This window comes from Achroia grisella, unplaced genomic scaffold (genome assembly GCF_030625045.1).
Source record: "Achroia grisella isolate CSIRO2021 unplaced genomic scaffold, CSIRO_AGI_Agris_v1 utg114, whole genome shotgun sequence".
NCBI classification, from domain to species: domain Eukaryota; kingdom Metazoa; phylum Arthropoda; class Insecta; order Lepidoptera; family Pyralidae; genus Achroia; species Achroia grisella.
In genome coordinates, this window is record NW_026712585.1 from 1,930,026 (window position 1) to 1,955,319 (window position 25,294).

At 32.3% G+C, this 25,294-nt stretch overlaps 1 protein-coding gene across 1 annotated transcript in view; it reads right to left on the minus strand.

Annotated features, from left to right (window-relative positions):
* LOC131850786 (uncharacterized) overlaps positions 1 to 25,294 on the minus strand; it is a 170,379-nt gene that overhangs the window by 141,999 nt on the left and 3,086 nt on the right. The window lies entirely within an intron of this gene.

Below are 25,294 nucleotides of genomic sequence, written 5' to 3' on the forward strand. Positions count from 1 at the left end.
AATTCATAGGCTTTCAGTTATTGATTCATTAGGAAGCCTGTCCAAATTATTAAGAATTGTACAGACAAGAGATATAGATGTACAAAAGGCGGTCTTATCGTAGAGAAAAAAAATCCAAGTGATAGGTGGCGCCTGAAGAGAATAGAACAATGTGTAATAAATAATAATAGAGGCAGAATAATAATACAAATAAATCTTATAAAATAACACAAATTATACTATATTTTGAATATATACATACCTACATAGATATATAAATATAAACACATGTAACTCATATTTACAAATATAGTAAATATAAATTTAGTGATTTTATCTTTTTTATAAACGACATGATTATAGACTGATATGAAACTGTTATCCATAAACATTGACATTATGGCAACATTGCATATATAACAAAGTGTAGTCATTCTTAACGAAGGAGTTGAAGTAATGTAAGATACCTTATGAAAAAACAACGAAATGGGATCAGATCTAAACTGCATGATATACAGATAATATTGTTTTCTTTTTTATGGCATCAAATATTTATTTAACATATACTTTTTCTAAATTTAGTATTTTTTTATTTTACATTTCTATAACAGAGCACGTAATTTACTTAAAAGTATTAAAGATAAATAAGACTGGACTATTCATATAATTAACAACAAAGTATAGCTTTTACTTACAATAATCTCACAACAAAGTTGTACAATTACAAGAGAGACTGATAAATATAAATGATTATATTTGTATTTATGAGTCTCTCTTATAATTATTCACATTGTGTGAATCCGCAACATCGGAAGATGATAACAATTACAAAGAGAGACTCATAATAATCCGGGATATCGGAAGACATGTCATCGCTAGACTACCACGCTGGTCAGGCATCTTGTAAATTTCATGCCATTCAAAAGCCTAACACTGTTAATTTTCAGATACGAATAGTAATTCTTGCTATACTAATAGAAAATGAAATAAATCTAAAAAAAACCACACGAAACACTTTTAATCCTGTGCAACAAAGAGCCATGTTAATGAAAACCACAGCAAATAAGACCAACTGTAAGTGCATTGAGAACACGTGACCTGAACAAAACATTACCGTATAAAGTACAATAACTCGCGTATTATATTACTCTGCGAAGTGGCGAAAAAGCTTCGTTAATGACGTATAGAGAGCATTGTAGCCGACTCTAGGGGACTGGCATTACATTTTTTACATTGAATTTATTTTCCCATTTAGAAACCGGTAGTGAAGGATTTAAACGATTTTTTTAATAATAATTCTTAAACAGATATAGAACGAGTTTCAGCAAAGGATTATAAATAGTACAAAGTAAATGTGAAGTTTTCACACGTTAATTAACAACTTACACAGCGCCATCTAATTTCAAACTAACAAAAGCCAAACAACAAATAGACCAACAAGGTGGTCCAATGTACATTGTGATAGATATCCGTGATGCTATTTATAACTATAGGCAACGGTCAACTTAAGTTTTGATCAGATTTTGTTCTATTTGTAATATCTAATATATTTAATATTATAAACAATAAAAACTTGATATTTTATATTTCTTCGTTTCTAATGTTGAAATTTAAAAGAAACAGTGGATTCTTTCACTTGAAGAATCTCTATTATAGGTGAATAATATGGGCTATTTCGTGAGATAAAATTATGAAGAAAATATTTTTTGTTTGAATATACGAGTTGTATGTACCACAGTTGTACAACTGGACTATATTACTTTTATTGTGCTCATAAGAAGCACCAATAATAAAATCAAAGAACTATTCTACAATATAATAATACGTATATATATTTGCCATATCTCCGAGACAACAAGAGAAGGGCTAGCTAATGCAGTAATTACTGCACTCCGTTTTGTCTGTATTTTTGTTTCCACCCCCGGGCTGACCGGTTAACATCAAAGATAACCATAAAAACTAAATAAAATTGCTTTGTTATTGGAAATGTTATATTATAAGGAAAATGTGCAATCACAGTCACCTTATAACCTTATATATGTCTATCCGTTTATAATCTGTACAGTGTATGACGTTATCATGTGTTTATGTGATGATTATAATTATTACACATATTTCGTACGTGTTCAATACTGCGTAAAAGATTATTCTACACAGTTCAGACAGTTAATGCAACAATAACAACGTCAAGAGGGGACATAAGTACCACAAAAATTAAATTATTATTCTATAAATACGTGAAGTAGGAAAGAGTTGAAAGTCAACTCTTTAAGTTAACTAATAAATCGTATGTACCATGATTGTTTCAATAACGAAAATTACATGATACGCTTTGGTTTTCAGTGAATATACAATTAAGTAATGCTTGTTGCTACAATTCGGACTGACACGTGCCCCTAGGTGATTACTGGACACAAAGTTACTTGTTGTCTTATTATAGCATAAACATGTCCAACAATTAGGGTTGCCAGATGTTGAGATCAAAGTACAAAGTAGGTAGTAGTAGCTTTGTTACAAGACATAAATACCTGGTTGGTTGTTTAATAGAATAAATACAAATATTATTTATATGGAGTTGTTAGCGCAGGCGGATGCGTTATTCCATTATCAGACAAATTTCTTTTTGAAAATTTCAACTAGTTATAGGTAATAGAACATCAAGCTAATGCCAATAGAAGCGGAATTGCAATGAAAAATGTAGCACGAACCGGGACGAGCGGACAGGATGTCAGGTAACCGTAATGAAATACCGAATAATAATAAAAGTAAATGAATCATTATCACTTTATCACATGCACTCATGAAACGCAACGCAGGCGGCGTTGCCTTTCCATACTAATATGTCATTACTCTTATCCTGTAATTTTACTTTATCATCTTACCCTTCGACCGAAACCCGACACAACATATAAAACACCTTGCTTGGCAACTGAAATTGGTGAGATTCTTCAAAATCTACCTTAATAAATTTTCTTATATTAATAAAATATTTGCAAAGTAAAATTTAACACCGTTCCACCAAATCTAGATATTATCATTAGAAACTTCGTCCGATTCTCATGAATTCTAGATATTTTAAATATAACAAACAAACTATATTACATTTATATTATACTTAATTGCAGTCACAAATATCACTATTTAGAGCAGTTAGTTCGCACAATGATCGCTCCAATGCTGACCTAAATAAACCTAATTGTAAAATAGTAACACACATCTAATATAAGAGAAACGTTCCAACCACTTTATTATTCAAGCTATATGTCATTCTATAGCGGCACAGCATAGGTATAGGTATCTATCAAGCTTAAGCAGATGACTTCCCGTAGTTTATATAACGCTTCACATATCTATCAGATATGATATTCGCCACATTTATATGACAAGACCATCGAAGGATTACGATCATGCGGAGGCGTCAAAGATACGCTAAAAATTATTTCTTTCCAAGCAAACCATAGTCTTTTTGTAAAATTAATAGGCCTAATCATACAATAAAAAATGCGGCTAACGTAATATTTTATCCATGCTTTGATTTGTTGCTGCATCGGCGCTCAAATCTCCCCTCGGAACGAGGACTGACTGTTTACCTCCGGCAGAGGTACGGTATGCCAGATCGGATTCAGGGCCTTAGGGAGTGTAAGCTGTGCTGTAGTGTGGTATAGTCTAAATATATGTACGTGTGATCTGTATTTAACATGAGCCTAAGAAATAGGCATATAATAATCTTTATTCAAGTAGACTGATTTCAACGATTTTTGAGTAGAAAAATTGTTTAATCCTACAGACATATTCTAAATAATAATAAATAAATAACCCTGGAAAATTAAAACAGCGCCATCTAGTCAAAATTTATGGGTACTAGACAACTGATTTAAATACTTAGATACCTATATACAAGTTTAGTCAGGAATCTCTGGCGGTGGTTGTCAGAAATTCTTTATTATTATTTATCTGTCTTCATCTACTATAGATATGTGTTATTCGGTGATTATTAAAAATAAAATCTAAAAATGTATTTCAACTATCCAGACTTTTGAAACGTTCTATTGATTCAAGAAAAGATAGTGATTTGGTAACGTAAAATAGGTTTATTGGGCGTTTTTATAAATAAGAAAGATTTGTGCCAACTCTATTAGTATAGTCACCTGTGGAGGCCGCTAGATTAAAATAATTAATTTATATTATAGAAATCTAACCTAACATCATCATTATAGAAGCCTTTCATAATCCAGTAGTGAACAGAAATCACTCCAAACGGCTACAACACAAAATCAATTTGGAACATTAAAAAAACTAGTGTATCGTGACAACCCTAACGTGGATTAGCCCTGAGGTGATCTGACCCTAATGGAGACCAAAACGGTGGATTTACGTTACAAACAGACAGAGTGAAACTGACGGTTTTTTTATCAATCGTTAGTGTTGCCTGAGGTAGTGTAATATCATTGGTATAAATGAAAATTCCATATTAATTAAACTAATTAAAATTATATTTTTAAGATTTTCTGCAATAACACACTCTTCGTAGCATACCTTAAGGTCTGCTATTTTTTTTCAAGATGACGGTGTGAAAAATTTTGAAAATTTCTCAAACCCAGATTTCTTAGGAATAGGAAAGAAATTGGTGTAAAAATGGATCACAGTAATATAACACATGACTACTCTTTGTATTACGTATAAAGGATGAATTAATGATGTTTTGGCTCTTCTGTTTATCTTGGTTTATTTCTACCAAATTGTTTATATTTCGATAAACAAAAATATGCAGATTTGTAATTGAACTACAGTGGTGTAGGTGTTTATTTATTTGAGCCCCAAAGGAATATCTTCCAGTCAATGTTAAATTTCTTGGGATTCTGTAAAACACCGGATAGTGTAAATAGAAAAAACAAACTAGATTCAACAGATTTTATGCGGTTCTGCCTTTTTCCTTTAATGTTTTAATGTGTACTCTACAACACAATGAATAGAAAAACCAATTTATTTAGAATTTTTAAGGTCGGTTGAAAACTAATGCCAATTTATTTAGCGCTTTTCAATTAACAACATCACTAATGGAATGTCACAACAGTTAATGAAGGGTATTGTTTTAGGGTTCTAAATGAAAACGGTGTATAAAAGGAACTTATAGTGCGAATTCGTCCCTTCAGCTGCCAAACAATGCTATATTTCAGAAACCACTGAAGCTATATTTATACGTTTCAAATATTATAGGTTAAAAGTAATGAGCGATGAGGTCCATTGGAATCATAGAGGAAAAGGATGTCTCACATAAATAATTAATTTAGGCCTCAAGCCGCGCCGTGCCGTCTATATAGTCAATTAGAATAAAAGCTATACTGGATACATGGTTTTCAAAAAGGCCTTTTGGACGTGAGAAAAATATAAAAATCAGTGTATTACCACGAATTTCTCTCAGAATTAAGAGAAATGAAAACACTTCTTGTTGTTACTCAATGTAATGACAGACAACGACAAAAACAAATTTATCCACATTAGACGCAATTGTCAACTTAGAAATACCTACATACATTACAGGATTGAACTTATTAAGGTACCTAATTCTTAAATTCCTGTATCCTGTTAATTAACATATATCTAGGTCAATATACCTCATAGGATTTTATGTTCAACGCTAAAATAAATAGGTAAAACCCGGATTTTTCAGTTAAGTATCTCATTATGACATTTCTGTAACGTGATATCTTCAAAACTAAAAGGATCGAAGTTTCGTCAATTTTTAATTAAACAATATCTAAGAATTGTTGATGTTCCTAAATAAATGAATATCCCAATATTATTATTATTATAGTATAATTGTGCAGGAGTTTGGTGAGGAGGTATAAGGTTATATTATGTGTGCATAAGGATAAAGCTGTGCAATACATACACCCTTCAAACATTCAATTACTATCGCATTTATAAAATGCACCAGTTATTGCAGTGCATACCGCTCATGTCAACAGGATGATTTATACTGGTCGCCATTTTGTTGTCTTTCCCGCCTTTTGAGTTGGCGGCGCCTTTTATCATATTCGTAGCTATGAAAACGGAAGCCTTTTTATTTCTCTGTCTCCTTTTCTCTTGCCTTATTTTATTCTTTGTTTTTAGGTATTCAAAGTTACAAGACTCGGTTTATAGAACTTTTGTTAACTACTTGAGTACTATGTCTAAAATATACATACCTACTTTAGATATAGTACTCAAAGAACTTAAATAATACAGACATAATAAAGTAGAGGATCAAACCGTTGACTTTGAGAGAGAGGGGATTGTGGGCAAATAAATTATCCATCTTTTTCGAATTGGACGTATTGATATCAATGTATTTTGTCAGTAGGGGAGACCGGGGCCACAATTAACAAAAATTACATTTTTCATTGTACCTCCGAAATTTTCCAACGTTTAGACCTGATCTTTAGGTCACATGTGCTGTAACTATTCAGGTATCATATTTTTAACTTAAATCAAACATAAAATAAACGATGCCTTAAATAGATTTTTTTTTCTTAAATAAGTCGTATGTTAAATCTTACCCCGTGTTTGGGGCTAGAATTAACAGCTCTGAGGTAAGTATTAACGTCATGTTATACTAACGAATATGAAAAAAACAAATATATCTATGACATTATTTTTTATTAATGAAAGTGAAATCAATATAGAAGTATCGTATATAAATCAGTATAGAGCACATTTTCTCATATGAATTAACATTACAAATTACAGAATATTTAAACATGAACAAAAACTTATAAATTCTTTAAAGTATTATAAATAATCAACAATATTTGGTCACTTTTATTAAAATCAGCAAATACTTATAAAAATATTAACGATTAAGAATATTGAGCATACAAATTATCTATTCATATTCATCATCGTCCGAATTACAATTCAGGCAAGTGAATGATGTGATATCACCTTTAATGCACTTAGTTCGGGCCCAGTCTTTACAAGAGATACATTGAATCCAAACACCACCTGAGAAATCACTATATGAAATACCACAAACAATACAAAGAGATTCGTCTTCTTCAGAATCACTACTTTCTTTTAATACTTTTCTCTTTGCCTTTTCTATTTTCTCGTCTTTATTTATTTTTCTATCTCCCTTTGCCTTGCTTTTACCCTGTCCTTTACCCTTTCCTTCTTCTTTTTTATTCTCTTTGTTCTGTTTTTTTTCTGCTATTTTCCTCTTTTTCAGTTCTTTAATATGGTGTTCTTCTTCCAGAGCTCTTTTTCTGGCGTATCGGCGAGAATGGCAGATTTTTTGGCCCTTTTACGAGTAGATGGAGCTCGTGGTGGAGCTTTTGGTAAAGGTCTCTTACAGTTTCAACCGAGAAGTCACCAGCATCTCTCTGCATTCCTGATGGTCCAGCAACCGGCTCATTAGACATGTGTGAAATCACTTACATATTAGACATGTGTACAATTTCTACCTTTTCCATAACTTCTTTCGCAGCCAACTCCTAGACCTCTAAGGATTTGGTTCCTCGAGTAGTTTTACGTTTGTATGTTCTCATTATGTAATAAAATGTAAGAAAAAAGAACATAAAACATAGGTATACAGTCGGATACGTTGTTAATACTAGCCACCATATCTGAGGTATATATTAACACGTTTATACTTACCCCGCCGATTTGTTAATTTTAGCCCCAAGGGTACATTTTTAGTTTTAAATAGCATAATAAAAATATTTTATAAAAATCTTGTCAATTGAGTTATATGGCATTATTAAGTATGAAATATACTGATAGGAAAACAAAAAAACATAATATTATGCCACATATTGTGAGCATAAATCAAAAATATGTAAAGTTAAAAATGTTCGTTACTTGCGTAATAAAGTAGTCCAATCCACAGCTCAGTCGCATAACGCGCGATGCACAACTGACCAATCCCGAGTCACGTGGCGTGATCTAGGCGACGACTTGAAGCAGGCGTTGTATGATTAGTATGTATAGTTTTAGAGAAATTTGCTTGTTAATACTTGCCTCTGTTAATTGTAGCCCCGGTCTCCCCTACGATTTCCACGTGGTAACCGAAAAAAATAATGGTATTTAACTCTATACATCTATATATAATATATAAAGCTGCATCTATATATATAAATAAAATTGAAGTGTCTGTTTGTAATATTGAAATAACCGTTTTTTACTACATGCATATCAATATAAATACGGTACATACACCAAAATTTTTTACAATTTTTGTCTGTCTGTCTGTCGGTCTGTTTGTTCCGGCTAATCTCTGAAATAGCTGGACCGATTTTGACGGGACTTTTTTGGCAGGTAGCTGATATAATAAGGAGTAACTTAGGCTACTTTAATTTCAGATTTTCATCAGAATACAAATTTCAAAAAAAAAATATTTTAGCAAAATAAAGTTAAATTCCACGCGGACGAGTTCGCGGGAACAGCTAGTTGTATAATAAAATTATCATTACAGCCTGATTTTATCGACACTTTTTCATCAAATTTTATTAACAAATGATTCCATCGTCAAGCACAAAAAATATGTACACCAATAGTTTGGTGCAACTTAAAAATAGACAGTTTTTATTGACGTCTATATCAGAAATTATAAACCAAGTAGGTTAGGTACTTATATATAAATAATGAATCATTGTGCAAAATTTTATACACAGAAATATTCATATGGCATTCATGTACGCAGTGTATCTGTCAATCAGTGTAATACATTATATTATATAATTGCTATATACTCTCGTATTTATCAAAGAAATGTGTACAAATAAAAGGAAGTTACAGGCGACTAAATCCAATACAACAGTACAAACAATGACGTAATTGTCCATTAACCATGCGTAACATAATATGGGTGTTTTGATGCAAATGGGGAGAGAAGGTGCTTTTATTCGCTCCAATACCTTTATTTAGTCTTAAAATTTACATTTTGTTCGACGTTATACGGTATTAAACAGGTTATTATGATATTTAAGAAATAATTTTTATTTAAAATAAATTCTAAATAATCTAAATTTCTTTCATTTTGGATGGAATCCCAAAGAGATTTTGGATAGAAGTCCGTCAATTTTGAGATGACTGGTACTGATGATGATTAACCTTTCGTGTATTCTCTTCTGTCAATATTCCGTCATAGTAAATCAAGTTCGGAAGCATATCTATGTTCTATATATACAGACGATAGTATAATATGTTACTAATTCTTATAATCCACTAGTATTTCAATCGGCACCCCAAAACAGCTTGCACATCCCAAAGACTGTTCTAATTTCATAACTCAGCATCGTGTGTTTATTTGTTTCGGCCGGTCCTTTCGAATGTCTTTGAAGTGTCCACGCCTATGTTTGTAATATAAATTTACGGTGCGGTTCTGGGAATATGATCAGAGGGACTGTAGTTGCATTACTTGCGCTTCATGAAATTTTGTTGCCGCATTGTAAATAAATTCGAAGTGGCAATTACTCTATGTATGAGATGGTGCTTACATCAAAGATTTTTACAACTTAGTTTTGGTATAGTATGTTTACATACTGTTCTCATTGGTTTCCTGTTTTAGGCCAGGACCAAATTATAGACATGGCAAGATTTGTGTGTCTCTTTTTCGTCTTTCACAAGCTTTTTTTTAATTCAAGCTTTTTTTTAATATAATAATCTACTAGACATAGTATAAGAATACGGTTTGACACAGAAATTTGGAGCAATCACACCTCAACTGTCTCTAGTTTAAAAACAGTAAACGAAAAAAAGTTATCTTTGCAATATTTTGTTTGTTGGAAAGTACCTAGAGAGCTTTACGTCAATCGAAAGAGCTAAAATATATGTCTCGTAGAGTCAAGGAAAGTAATCACGCTTGCTGTAATTTCGTGGGGTTCACGCTTCACTGCATATGTCTACGAAAATATAGGTAATATCGATAATGGACGGTCGAAAAACAGAACGGGACACGGGGAGTTTTAGAAACTTGCCTAATTGGTTCGGCAATATAATATCACTGCTGTTTTAATACATTGAACACAGTTTCGAAACGGTTTCAAAATGGATGAAGATTACCAATTTCATTATAAATAATTTAGCGTTTCCCAAAATACACACAATACACATGATTTATTAAAGAGGTTAAAGCGCTTTATACTTTATTAATAAAAATCCTGTTTAAATTTGGTCATAATTAGATTTTGAAGAATTTCTAATTATTGCTTAGCAATATTAGCAAGCTCTGCTTAATTGGCACCTAAGGTGATTGGATTGGATACCAAATTATATTTTGCATAGACGCTTTAAACCAACTGTTACATAAACCCAGAATTCAATTCGTCAACAGAGATAGTCCATTATACTTATTCAAAATCAGGCGTTTATAAATAATTAACTCTTAAGCGGTTGCTTTAAGGCACATATTCCCATGTCAGCTGATACGACACGTCCGTTCTTTTTTTACTAAACTTAACATGTCAACAATTTTTTTTTCAAGTGTCAAAAGATAAACATTTTTTGTCGTCCAAATACCGAAACACAAAGATGCCGAAATGTGCTACTATGGGTAGTTTTTTTCATGTTTGACATGGTTTCTGTTTTTGTAGTTTAAGTAGGTATATTTATATATTCGACAAGTGGACGTTGATGTAGAATTGCGTGTTTTTTAATATGATTTAATTTTGTAAACGTGCTTATAACTGTAATCGCGGTAATCAGAGATTTAATTTTAATAAGTTTTATAATTCAGAATTAAAGATATTTGTTTGTATTGACACAAAGTTATAATATTTAAATTTATTAAATATTTATTGCATTAAGTGATTGTACAAAAATAGTCCTTACATTCAGTAGTATCCTCATAAGTTAGTTGATCATACAGAATAATTATTATGTATATCTAAATTAAATTAATATTTCTATAGCGAATGAACTGTGCCGCGATTTCGTGCTCTTAAGTAATCTGAATAAGGATTTCAATGTAGTAATTTCCTATACTGTCGTTTTGAAACGTAATCAAGACTGAACCAAATAAATTGATAACAGTATCAGTTAATTCTAATATCGACTAACAAATATAATATTTATAATCACTTGCCAGTTGATTTTTGTGATAAAGAATAAAAAGCTGCGAAACGGTGCAATCCAATGTCATTGGATTAGATTGAATTACTAGAGTATACCAGCAGGTTATTACTTTTTATTTTTGTACCAATTGAGTCAATAAAATAACATTTAATGTTTAGTTACTACTCTATATCAGTGAAACCGATTTTGAGATTAGCGTGCACAGGTAAACACCTAGATATTATTTTTTTACTTAAGTTATTTAAAAATAAGTTACAACGTAAACAAATCATTTTGTTTTAATTAATTGACAGACACGCTTCGTTTATAATCATTAATATTAGATGTTATTCAATTTAAATTGATTACATTATTATTAAGTTAAGAATATATTCCTACAATAAACCGTAATACACAATTTATTCTAGTTTTAACTACGTATATAATACACGATCATACTCTATCCACGGCAACGCAGTGCCATTGACCTTAATCTATTGTTATCCAATTTACAACATTGGATACTGTAGGTGATAAAACATTGATTCGTTTTGCTTCATAGTGTACAAGAAAAGTGGCAAGACGTATCTTTACTGTGTTGGAATAAAGGCGATTATACAATGAGACTAAATTTTCGACATAATATCGATACAATTGGTATTTCATTATTTTTATTGAATAGTAGTAATATACTCACAAGACCCCTCACACTGTATTATATTATGGTGTAGAGGACATAGGGGATGTGACAGTCATGCCTAGTAAAAATTAAAATAAAAAAAAGAATTAAGTACTGATAATTAACACAAACGAAAAAGAAGTATGGGTTCAAGTAAGCTGTCACATACAAAATGTTCAATAGTTTCTATACTAATACTTCATAAGTTTGGTCTCACATTAATTATGTCAGGATTGGATTTTTGTAGGACAAAATGTAACTTACGTACACATACATAATCAACTACTTTCTCTGATATCGATTTTATTTCAAGCAATTTTTAATCACATTAAGCTTTTACTTTGTGAAAGTTAAATGTCAGCGCGATAATGTCACAAAAGACCAGTTGACACTCAAATATAAATTATATCGATACTTTATATGCCAACCGTAACATTTACAAAAACTCATTAACGTCCCACTGTAATGTGTCAAGTTAATCTCCCCATAAGATGAGGTTATTGAAAGAGGAGGAAGAGGTTATAGAACAATGGTCAAAAGGCCGAATATACGGTTATCATTCTCATATCAGTTTTTTTCAACTTATTTAAGAATTCAATTAAGACAAATATTTTTTTCAAGTTTAGATAAAATAATAATAGACAACCATAGTCATATCTAACTGCGCCATCTAAATATAAATTAACAGTTTCTACTATGAATATCTAATATGAGTAAGTAAACAAACTGAGATAATTTTGTTAGTTAATCTTTTATCTTTTAAAAAATATTCAATGGACAAGATCAAAAACACAATTTTATATTTTAAACTAAGTTGTCATATGCATCGAAAGCTGAGGGTACGGAGTAACGCCGCAAGGCGAGCAAAGAATAAAGTTAACTTGCGGTAAAGATATCGAACAAGAAATCTGCACTTGAGATACCCTCGAATTATTCAGGTGAAAATCTAAGGGCGGACGAAACAACGATGAATTATTTTGAAGTATGTAAATCTATAAGTATTAAATTTTGTGTTAAAAAAAATGCATTCAGAAATGGTCACATCGAAATGTATACTGTGCTTGAATTATGATGCGTGTAACAACTGCGATATTATCGAGTCCCAATGAAAGTAAACAATAATTGTTGCAACACCAACATATATTACACTTCCTAATCTTTAGAATTATCTAACTATCATCTCGCTCAAGTTTATATATATGTTGATATTTATATATAATTTTTCACTTACCAAATAACATTTGCATCTTTTCAAATAAATACCAATTCTCACATACCGACCGGCAAAACAAACAAAACTTTCTATATCTATTGACTATTATTAGACTATCAGCAGTACCAATGCCGAAATGATGATGTGCTACTCTTGCGAACTATAAACGCTGGTACCCTGACAAAGAATAAAGAGGTAAAGGGTTTGCTCAAGAGAACTCAGAAGATGAGGACCCTTCAAATTATACAGGTGGAAGTATAGGGATGCGACGACCTCGCCAAATATCGATATAACTTCAAAATTACAAATATTAAATGCGTTAGCGTCTAGTGAAAACGCAAAAAACAATATGTACATAAATCACATGTTTTTCAATGCAAATATGAACAAATTCCATCTACATTTATTCGTCATGTTCCCAAAACGGTTTAAAACAATGTTATTAAATATAGACTGTTTAGATTTTAGATTTCTGTAGAATTTAAGAAATAACGTTAAAAACGGCGTCGACTTTAATAGTGATCAAGTATTAGTAGTAGTAGAACTACAAGATATTAATATATAACTATCTAAAGTTTCAAATATGTTTTTATATTACAGGTATAAGCAAAAATGCTTTGCTTCTACTATCGTACTAGGTATTGATCTCTACACAATGAAGTTATCATTAATAACACCTTTTTGTGCTGGTTTTCTGTTATCTTTTCAGAAAATTCACTATCTTAGTCTTTGAGTTAAATTTAAATTCCATATCGATACATTGATATTTAGTAGTCTCCCATCCTTTCTCCCCTCGAGTGGTGTCGACCAGTCGAGCGGTAGCAAGATTTTTTGCTTGCGTCCCATAAAAAAAAAGGTCACGGGGTCAGACGTTTTCGGTGTCTATCTTGTTTTAAATTTTAAACCCTCATAGTATGTTTTGTCATGATTTTAAGACATTTTAAGGCTATATTTGTTAAATATATTTAAGTTATAGATCTGTGTTTATACTGGCATTGCTGTTATGATATGGCTAGGGCCATATACCAATCCTAATCCCTATACCAATTTGGTACACTACCACTGCAAGATGTAATTTTCCTCTAAAGGAAGATTTTGATATCATCTCTATTAACATAAAAGTTTGAAATAGTAGTGTTTGGCTTTTGCCTCGTCATAAGGTCAGCTATGAAATTCATATTATCGTGAGCGACATACCCTCTAAGTTTTGTCTGGGTAGAATTCTATAGTAAAACATCGTTTACGTTGAATCCATGTGGTACAAAAATGAACATTAAAAAAGCAGTTAAATTTATTTTTGTCAATTTACGATCGCTATCATTATTTTAAGGCGTATGTACCTAAAGCATCCTTATATTTTATAAGAATATAACGATATACCATTTATTTAAATCCGTTAAGACTTTTAAGCTTTAAGTTGCAAATCCAGAAAGAATTACTCAGCTGCCAAAAACATACACATCTAAATGTGGTAAAATTAGAAAGAAACGTTTTCTTATGACACAAGAGGTATTGCCTTTATTGAGGGTATATGATAACTTCAGACATAAGCTCGGGATATTTAATCTCGAGTCCAATATCATACAACATACTTAATTCAAAGCTTCTAAAAATTTAAGAATCTAGCCCGGTGCCCATATTATCCTTGACTATCTGAGTAAACGATGCATTTATTGGCAAACGGGTGTGCGTTACGAGGTTTTTACAACCTCTTTACGATATTCGATATGAAGCCGGGATTCTAATAAATGCTTGTGAGCGAGATTTCGGTAATTTTATACTGAACTGGCTAATATTGTGGATTCGTTTGTATAGATTTATGAGCATATAAATAAACAAGGTCAAGGGTAACAACGGCTAAACCAATCTTCATGGAATTTGGTTTTAACGTAGCATTTGACTCGTGGGTTATTTTTTCGGATTTCTCGTGGGGATTTTTTGTAATACGGGAGAAGTAACGGGTGGAATCTAGTTTGACTACTAAATGTAACATCGAATGTCTTCAATCAGTTAGTCATTATCAACTAAATATAATCATGAATTTTATTTAATAACTGGAGTGGTCTAGATGTTTTACTAAATAATGAAATCGACTATTTAATGAAAGACTTTGTTTCACAAATAAAGTAGACGAGACGTTGAAACAAAAAACCCGACAGTTAAATTATTTTTTGTTTTTTTTTTTTATAGCCACCATTAACTTTATGGTGTTGCCACGTAACTATTAATACTTCCAGAAGAACTTTTCAAGTAAGAAAATAGCAGGAAAGAACCTTCTAAATATACGAAACAGTTCAACTAGCAAACTAGCATTACTAAACGTATACCCCTCATGCGTGGCTATTCCGGAAGACTAGCATTCTATGCTCCGTAAGCTGAGTTTCGATTGGAGGGTCCATCCTAACTACAGGTTACAAAGCAATTTTCTTGGTGATTGAAATAAGCGAGACAGAGGTACCCACGCGGATATCTTTATACAGAGTCTACAAATATAATTGATACTATTAGTAGTTAGATCCAAAAATATTTTTTTACTTCATAGCCCAATGCTTGTGTGGAGCTTGTGGAAGGTTATAATAGGCTACGGAAAAAAAAGGCTACGGGACATCGCACTACAACCTTTAATTTTTGTTTATTTATAATAATTTATATTTTATCTTAAGTACTTTGGGAATAAAAATTGTACAATGTAGCTTAAAATGAAGTGATGTAAGTATAATTATTCTAAATTATTATTTATTACAAACATAAAAAATAAATCGTGTTGAAATAAATTTATCGTTGATCTAATATAGATCACAAACTTCCGAACGGTTAGTCTATTAATTTATTTTATAAACCTCTACAAATGGGTTGTTCTATACAAAAGCGTTTGAGCGAAAAGATAACTAAAAGAAAGGCAAAAAAGCTCGAGGCGGTCTCGTATCTGCTAGGTACTTAGTTTGATAATGGCGAAACGCATGTGCGTGCATCAAATGGCTTATAAAATGTTTATGGGATATATTCTTTATGGTAAGATTTATGGGCACAGTCGCCGTATTGTCGACGGAACGTCGTGAACATACGGCACGGTATGGATATGTTTATTTTTACCCAATTTCAAAAACGAGTCAAAATTATGAATTTCTATGTCAACTCATCTGACGAGTTGTTATATTATTAAAATAATTGCCGACTAGACATAAACAATATCATATACAAACAGTAAAGAATATGTATGTATTCAGCAAGTAATATTCTATGTATCCCTAGTAAAATGATGACCTATTATAAAAACTAAGTAAAGCTTGTAATATGAGTACTATAAATATATTTGTCATAAAAATATACAGAGAAAGTACCCAGAGCAATACAACCAATCATAATCACGAATACAAATATATGTATGAATAAATGTGCGGAAATCGAACATCATCAGTACGAAAAGCCGTGTACTTAAATCGCTAAACAAAAAGTTCTCAAAAATTTTAGTATTTATTTATTATCATCATCATATTGCTGCTAGACAATATCAAAAATTATATTATAAGTAAAAAATTTCAACTATTAGTAAAATTAAAGCGAATTAAAAACTGCGAATGCAAGTCGATTTAAAATGCATTGGCAAATAGGGACGTAGTATTACAATAAATAAACGTTACACAAATACTCACAACCAAATTGTTATGCTTGTACTTGTTGGAGTCTGTAGAAAAACATCTTAACATGTCTGTTTCGACTTCTAGTAAGTCGGCCTTTGACACACTAGATACTACTACTTATATCTTCATCATTTCTAACCCTTGATGTTGCATGACCCTCGTTACAGGAAGCCCCAGGCTGTCTGTGTCAAAGGGTGTACCCACAGAAAGGTGACATTGAAATGTTGACATTTAAGCCTGGCAGGAACGTTCTGTTAATACAGACCGGTTGTTTTTGAAATTTACTATTATACTTTTCACCTGTACAATATTATCTCTTTGGGACTACTTCAAAGGGTTCAGTATTTGCTTGTTTCTGTATATCTCTAAAAAGTGTAAAGAATAATAAATATAATAGTTTGGTTTAAGACATCACTTAAACTACATCTAAGTAAAAAGAGAAATATGTACTGCTTACGTAATTTTTATTTAATTTTTAAAGATCATTATTTACTCGTAAATAATAAGTAATATGAATTTCTGATTTATATAACAAGAATAATAATATAATATTATGGACTCTGGACATGATTATATTAAGTTAATAGAATCTAACATTGTAAATAACAATATAATACTTATGTCTTTATAGTAAAACCTGTTCAAGAATATTAGACTGGAAACCGTCTAGGTATAGTCGAGCGCATAATTATAGCAATTTGGCTGAATCGTGAAACCTAATTAGGTATGTTACAGAGCCGCTATTTGAGGCTTCGGTTTGGCCCAAATGTTACTTGCGTCGTAGTCAATTTTTTTTTATATCACTGGAATGACAAAGAACTAACTGCCCACTCGATGGAAAGGGGCACAAAATTATATTTATATTGTGACTACCTACTCACCCCGGCTTCGCACGGATGTATATGTTTTATATATATAAACCTTCCTCTTAAATCACTCTATCTATTTGAAAAAAACCGCTTTAAAATCCATTGTGTAGTTTTGAAGATTTAAGCATACATAGGGACCGACAGCGACAGCGACTTTGTTTTATACTATGTGATGATAGATGTGTATACATTACTATAATGATGGAATTTCATGTCCCTAATATAATTATGAATGGAATGGTACGTGTAATATATATATACCAACATACATTACATTAAACAACCAAAATTGATTTTCGACTATTCAAAATTGGAATACATTCGAAATGGACGGGGGAAGTCACGAAATCGGATCCGTTAATGCATTCCTGGTACTTCAGATTCTGGGTATCGGAATCCTAATGGAACTGGTAGGCATATTATAAATAATTTTTAGACAACATCAAAAAGTAGATTCATAATTAACGTCATTCGACATATCTCTCATTCTGTATTATCAGTTTTTTTAATACTTCTGTTAACATTGCACACAACATGTCAATCAGTTTTTGCTTTACTTAGGATAAAAGCAAAAGCAACGGAACAAGCCGATTTATTAAAAAAAACTCGTTTATTCTTGAGAACTCAGTAACGCACACTATTATAAAACGAAAACTAGATAGTCATGTGAATTTTACACAGATAGTGTAATACTATTGCACTATTATGATATACGTAAAGTCTACAATAGCTAAGCAAGGATCAAGGTTTTATGTAATTTAATACACAGAAAACCAGCTCTGATGTACCTACTTGGTGCCAACTTAATGGGTAACCGCGCTGGCTTTTCTTGCGGAGTTCAAATAGCAGTAAGTGTACTATGATAAACCTGTGTCTTGTAAATAAATTATACACATACGTATAAACAGCATACAAAACTTGTTTTTTAAAAAAAAACGACAGGGTTTAAATGGCTTAGGCAGAGACTGTTAGTAATGAGTATTAGATGATAGGAAAGCGATCAGCATTGCAAGCATCTGCAATGAGTCAGACCTGCACGCGGTCTCCCCCGGATATCATCGCTCGAGGTTTAGGTGTGTGATTTGTTAAGCTTTTGTTAAAAGTATTTAAATATCCAAGGATAGCTTGGTTGGGTCTATAGTATATAAAAACGCACATGCTACCAACAATCAAATAAAATCGGTGCTTATAGTACTACAGAGGGAATTTTAGTTATGAGGAGAGTAAGCCCTGGAAAATTTCAAGAAATTCCTTCATGGTTTTTTTATTGTTATACATATATATATCTAATACTTAATGGAATGGTATGTGTAATAAAACACAATTCCATTATTATATTCCGGTATCTATGCTGGCATGGCTCCCATCACAATAAACATGAGGTTAGGTCAATTATGTTTGGAGTATGGACTGTAGGTTGCTGATGAATTTGTGATAACACATGATAACACTGTCTGGACCAAACTCCTTACATTACAATAATTATTACATAGTATAAAACAAAGTCGCTGTCGTTGTCTGTCCGTCCTTATGTTAGTATGCTTAAATTTATAACTACGCAAGGGAAGGTTTATATGTATTATACATGTACACCCGGGCAAAGCCGGGGCGAGTAGCTAGTAACTTATAAATTATTAGGGGAGACCGGGGCTACAATTAACAGAGGTAAGTATTAACAAGCTAATTTCTCTAAAACTATACATACTAAACATATAACGCCTGCTTCAAGTCGTCGCCTAGATCACGCCACGTGACTCGGGATTGGTCAGTTGTGCATCGCGCGTTGTGCGACTGAGCTGTGTATCGGACCACTTTATTACGCAGGTAACGAACATTTTTAACTTTACAATTTTTTGATTTATGCTCACAATATGTGGCATAATATTATGTTTTTTGTTTTCCTAGCAGTATATTTCATACTTAATAATGCCATATAGCTCAATTGACAAGATTTTTATAAAATATTTTTATTATGTTATTTAAAACCAAAAATGTACCCTTGGGGCTAAAATTAACAAATCGGCGGGGTAAGTATAAACGTATTAATATATACCGATATATCCGACTGTGTACCTATGTTTTAATTTCTTTTTTCTTACATTTTATTACAGAATGAGAACATACAAACGTAAAACTACTCGAGGAACCAAATCCTTAGAGGTCTATGAGTTGGCTGCGAAAGAAGTTATGGAAAAAGGTAGAAATTATAGAGATGTAGCTAAAGAATTCATCTCTGCCACGTTTCTGTCTTCAACTTTGTCAAAAAAAAGAAAGCGAGTGCACCAGCAGTAATGGGTTACAAGAAAACCCGCCTAGTCTTTAATGCTGAACAAGAAGCAAATATAGCAGAGTATTTGTTAAAGTGCGCTAATATTTATTTCAGATTACTGCCCGCAGATGTAAAGAGATTAGCATATCAATGTGCTAAGTTTTATAATGTTGAGAGGGTACCAGATTCCTGGAAAGTTAATGAGATGGCGGGTAATGACTGGTTTACTAATTTTATGAAGAGAAATCCCAGGTTAGCAATACGGAACCCTGAGGCCACCAGTTTAAGTAGAGCTACTTCATTCAATAGAACCAACTTGAAAAACTTTTTTGAAAAATACAGAAACGTATTGGAAAGATACAGTTTTCAACCAACCCGGATTTGGAACGTTGATGAAACGGGTATTACTACCGTTCAAAAGCCTAAAAAGATTGTTGCTGGAAAAGGCATAAAGCAGGTAGGCGCTGTAACATCGCTGAAAGAGGTGTACTAGTTACGCTTGAAGTTGCGACAAATGCTATTGGCAATGCCATACCCTGTATGTTTGTCTTTCCTCGCATTCGTTATAATGACATATTTGTTAGGAATGGACCACCAGAATGCATAGGAGTTGGAAACCAGTCGGGCTGGATGACTCAAAAAGAGTTTATAAGGTTTATTGATCATTTTATTCATCATATGAAGCCATCAAAAGAAGATCCTGTCTTACTCTTACTGGACAATCACAGCTCACATATAAATGTGGAAGTAGTAAACAAGGCAAAGGACAACAATATTGTTTTGTTGTCATTTCCTCCGCATTGCTCTCATAACCTACAACCTCTCGATGTTGGAGTCTATGGTCCACTGAAAAATTATATTAGTAAAGCACAAACTTCTTGGATGAGTAGTAACCCCGGAAAAACTATGTCCATCTATGATCTCCCTGCCATTGTTAAGGAAGCGCTACCATTGGCATTAAATCCTATGAATATAATTAACGCCTTCAAAAAATCTGGTATCTGGCCATGTAGCGAAGATGTCTTTCAAGAATCTGACTTTGCTCCATCATTTGTCACGGACCGTCCAGATCCCAGCAATCAAAATCAGTCACTTGTTGAGAATGAGGTCAATGATGATGATCTGACATTAAATTCATATGACAAAATGTGCTCTATACACTTCTATATTGATTTCACTTTCATTAATAAAAAATAATGTCATACATATATTTGTTTTTTTCATATTCGTTAGTATAACATGACGTTAATACTTACCTCAGAGCTGTTAATTCTAGCCCCAAACACGGGGTAAGATTTAACATGCGACTTGTTTAAGAAAAAAAATCTATTTAAGGCATCGTTTATTTTATGTTTGATTTAAGTTAAAAATATGATACCTGAATAGTTACAGCACATGTGACCTAAAGATCAGGGTCCTGTGAACTTGGCACACGATATTCAAAAATCGACTTTTTTTTTTAGAGTTCTGACATCCTTTTGAATAGTTCTAGAGTTCTTTATAATCATTTTAAATAGTTCCGATGTTTAAATTAAAAAAAAAAACAAATTTTAAAAAATCGTGCGCTAAGTTCACGCAGCGCACGAAATCACGAAAATCACAAATTTCTTCGGAGTTCTAGCTTGCTTTACAATAGTTCTACAGTTCTCTATCAGTTATATCAATAGTTCTAGCGATTAAAACGAAAAAATCGATTTTTGAAGTTTCGCCGCGTCCAAATTATAATTCATATAAGAAAAGATCAATTTCCGACGCGAGTTCTAGCCGATCTGATAATAGTTCTGGGCAGCATTCTCCGAGTTCTACAGAAGAGCTTCATAACTTTTTCCTGGAAAATAATTATTTTGCAAGTTATTGCAAAAAATATAAATCTACAAAAAAAAAATTACGAGTTCCAGCTGATCTGATCGGAGTTCTGGGTAGCGCTACCTGAGTTCTATCGAAAAGTCTAGTAACTTTTTCCTGTGAAATAATTATTTTCCAAATTATCGTCATTTTTAACTTTTCAAGGCTGACTTACAGGAGATTTTTTTTACGAGTTCTAGCCGATCTGATCAGAGTTCTGGGTAGCGCTACTTGAGTTCTATCGAAAAGTCTAGTAACTTTTTTCTGTAAAATAATTATTTTCCAAATTATCGCCATTTTTAACTTTTCATAACTGACTTATAGATTTTTTTTTAAGAGTTCTAGTCGATCTGATCGGAGTTCTGGGTAGCGCTACCTGAGTTCTATCGAAAAGTCTAATAACTTTTCCTGTAAAATAATTATTTTCCAAATTATCGCCATTTTTAACTTTTCATGACTGACTTCAAGGAGAATTTATTTTACGAGTTCTAGTCGATCTGATCGGAGTTCTGGGTAGCGCTACCTGAGTTCTATCGAAAAGTCTAGTAACTTTTTTCTGTAAAATAATTATTTTCCAAATTATCGCCATTTTTTACTTTTCAAGACTGACTTGTAGGAGAATTTTTCTTTTGACGAGTTCTAGCCGATCTGATCGGAGTTCTGGGTAGCGCTACCTGAGTTCTATCGAAAAGTCTAGTAACTTTTTTCTGTAAAATAATTATTTTCCAAATTATCGCCATTTTTTACTTTTCAAGACTGACTTGTAGAATTTTTCTTTTGTCGAGTTCCAGCTGATCTGATCGGAGTTCTGGGTAGCGCTACCTGAGTTCTATCGAAAAGTCTAGTAACTTTTTCCTGTGAAATAATTATTTTCCAAATTATCGTCATTTTTAACTTTTCAAGGCTGACTTACAGGAGATTTTTTTACGAGTTCTAGCCGATCTGATCGGAGTTCTGGGTAGCGCTACTTGAGTTCTATCGAAAAGTCTAGTAACTTTTTTCTGTAAAATAATTATTTTCCAAATTATCGCCATTTTTAACTTTTCATGACTGACTTATAGGAGATTTTTTTTAAGAGTTCTAGTCGATCTGATCGGAGTTCTGGGTAGCGCTACCTGAGTTCTATCGAAAAGTCTAGTAACTTTTCCTGTAAAATAATTATTTTCCAAATTATCGCCATTTTTAACTTTTCATGACTGACTTCAAGGAGAATTTATTTTACGAGTTCTAGTCGATCTGATCGGAGTTCTGGGTAGCGCTACCTGAGTTCTATCGAAAAGTCTAGTAACTTTTTTCTGTAAAATAATTATTTTCCAAATTATCGCCATTTTTTACTTTTCAAGACTGACTTGTAGGAGAATTTTTCTTTTGACGAGTTCTAGCCGATCTGATCGGAGTTCTGGGTAGCGCTACCTGAGTTCTATCGAAAAGTCTAGTAACTTTTTTCTGTAAAATAATTATTTTCCAAATTATCGCCATTTTTTACTTTTCAAGACTGACTTGTAGAATTTTTCTTTTGTCGAGTTCCAGCTGATCTGATCGGAGTTCTGGGTAGCGCTACCTGAGTTCTATCGAAAAGTCTAGTAACTTTTTCCTGTGAAATAATTATTTTCCAAATTATCGTCATTTTTAACTTTTCAAGGCTGACTTACAGGAGATTTTTTTTACGAGTTCTAGCCGATCTGATCGGAGTTCTGGGTAGCGCTACTTGAGTTCTATCGAAAAGTCTAGTAACTTTTTTCTGTAAAATAATTATTTTCCAAATTATCGCAATATTCCAAATATCTTGAAAAGTTAAAAATGGCGATAATTTAGAAAATAATTATTTTACAGGAAAAAGTTACTAGACTTTTCGATAGAACTCAGGTAGCGCTACCCAGAACTCCGATCAGATCGGCTAGAACTCGTAAAAAAAATCTCCTGTAAGTCAGCCTTGAAAAGTTAAAAATGACGATAATTTGGAAAATAATTATTTCACAGGAAAAAGTTACTAGACTTTTCGATAGACCTCAGGTAGCGCTACCCAGAACTCCGATCAGATCGGCTAGAACTCGTCAAAAGAAAAATTCTCCTACAAGTCAGTCATGAAAAGTTAAAAATGGCGATAATTTGGAAAATAATTATTTCACAGGAAAATGTCAGTAGACATTTCGATAGAACTCAGGTAGCGCTACCCAGAACTCCGATCAGATCGGCTAGAACTCGTAAAAAAAAATCTCCTATAAGTCAGCCTTAAAAAGTTAAAAATGGCGATAATTTGGAAAATAATGATTTTACAGGAAAAAGTTACTAGACTTTTCGATAGAACTCAGGTAGCGCTACCCAGAACTCCGATCAGATCGACTAGAACTCGTAAAAAAATTCTCCTATAAGTCAGTCATGAAAAGTTAAAAATGGCGATAATTTGGAAAATAATTATTTCACAGGAAAAAGTTACTAGACTTTTCGATAGAACTCAGGTAGCGCTACCCAGAACTCCGATCAGATCAGCTGGAACTCGTAATTTTTTTTTTGTAGATTTATATTTTTTGCAATAACTTGCAAAATAATTATTTTCCAGGAAAAAGTTATGAAGCTCTTCTGTAGAACTCGGAGAATGCTGCCCAGAACTATTATCAGATCGGCTAGAACTCGCGTCGGAAATTGATCTTTTCTTATATGAATTATAATTTGGACGCGGCGAAACTTCAAAAATCGATTTTTTCGTTTTAATCGCTAGAACTATTGATATAACTGATAGAGAACTGTAGAAATATTGTAAAGCAAGCTAGAACTCCGAAGAAATTTGTGATTTTCGTGATTTCGTGCGCTGCGTGAACTTAGCGCACGATTTTTTAAAATTTGTTTTTTTTTAATTTAAACATCGGAACTAATTAAAATGATTATAAAGAACTCTAGAACTATTCAAAAGGATGTCAGAACTCTAAAAAGAAAAGTCGATTTTTGAATATCGTGTGCCAAGTTCACAGGAGTAAAGATCAGATCTAAACGTTGGAAAATTTCGGAGGTACAATGAAAAATGCAAATTTTGTTAATTGTGGCCCCGGTCTCCCCTACACTGAGCAACATATGGTATGCGAAACATGAACAGATATAGTGAAACAATAATGGCGCCACACACTAGTGTTTGTGACTAGACTCATAATATATAATAATTATTTTGGCTACAACTTGTAGTTTTCATTTTTTTTTAATTGATGATAATGGGCTTGGCCTTCGCTAACGGTGCACCAGTGGAGGATGACAAGATGAGCATGAAGTCAGGTCCAGAAATAGAAATAGAAATAATCTTTATTCAAATAAACTCATTACAAGCACTTTTGAATAGTCATATTTTGATTCTACCACTCATTCGGAATGCAGATTCATCACAAGAAGAATGAGCAAGAAACTTGTGTGTTGCTCTTTTTAATAGATGTTTTTTTTATAAAAATAATTACAGTGTAACAAGTAAGAGGCATGCGACAATCAACATAGAAATCGCTACGCACTCATTATTAGTGTAATCAGATAATATTGTCAGTGCTATGTATTTAAAATTTTTCTACAAAAACATTATTATCGTTAACGAATTCTTCAATTTTATAGTAAGCTTTTTTGCAAAGGAAGTGTTTTATTTGACATTTAAATCTTTTTTCTGGCAGATTTATAACAGACTCTGGTATTTTATTGTAAAACCTTACGCAATTGCCATAAAACGAATTACTAACTTTAGCCAAACGACATTTAGGTAAAATCAGTTTGTTATTGTTACGTAAGCTTTTATTA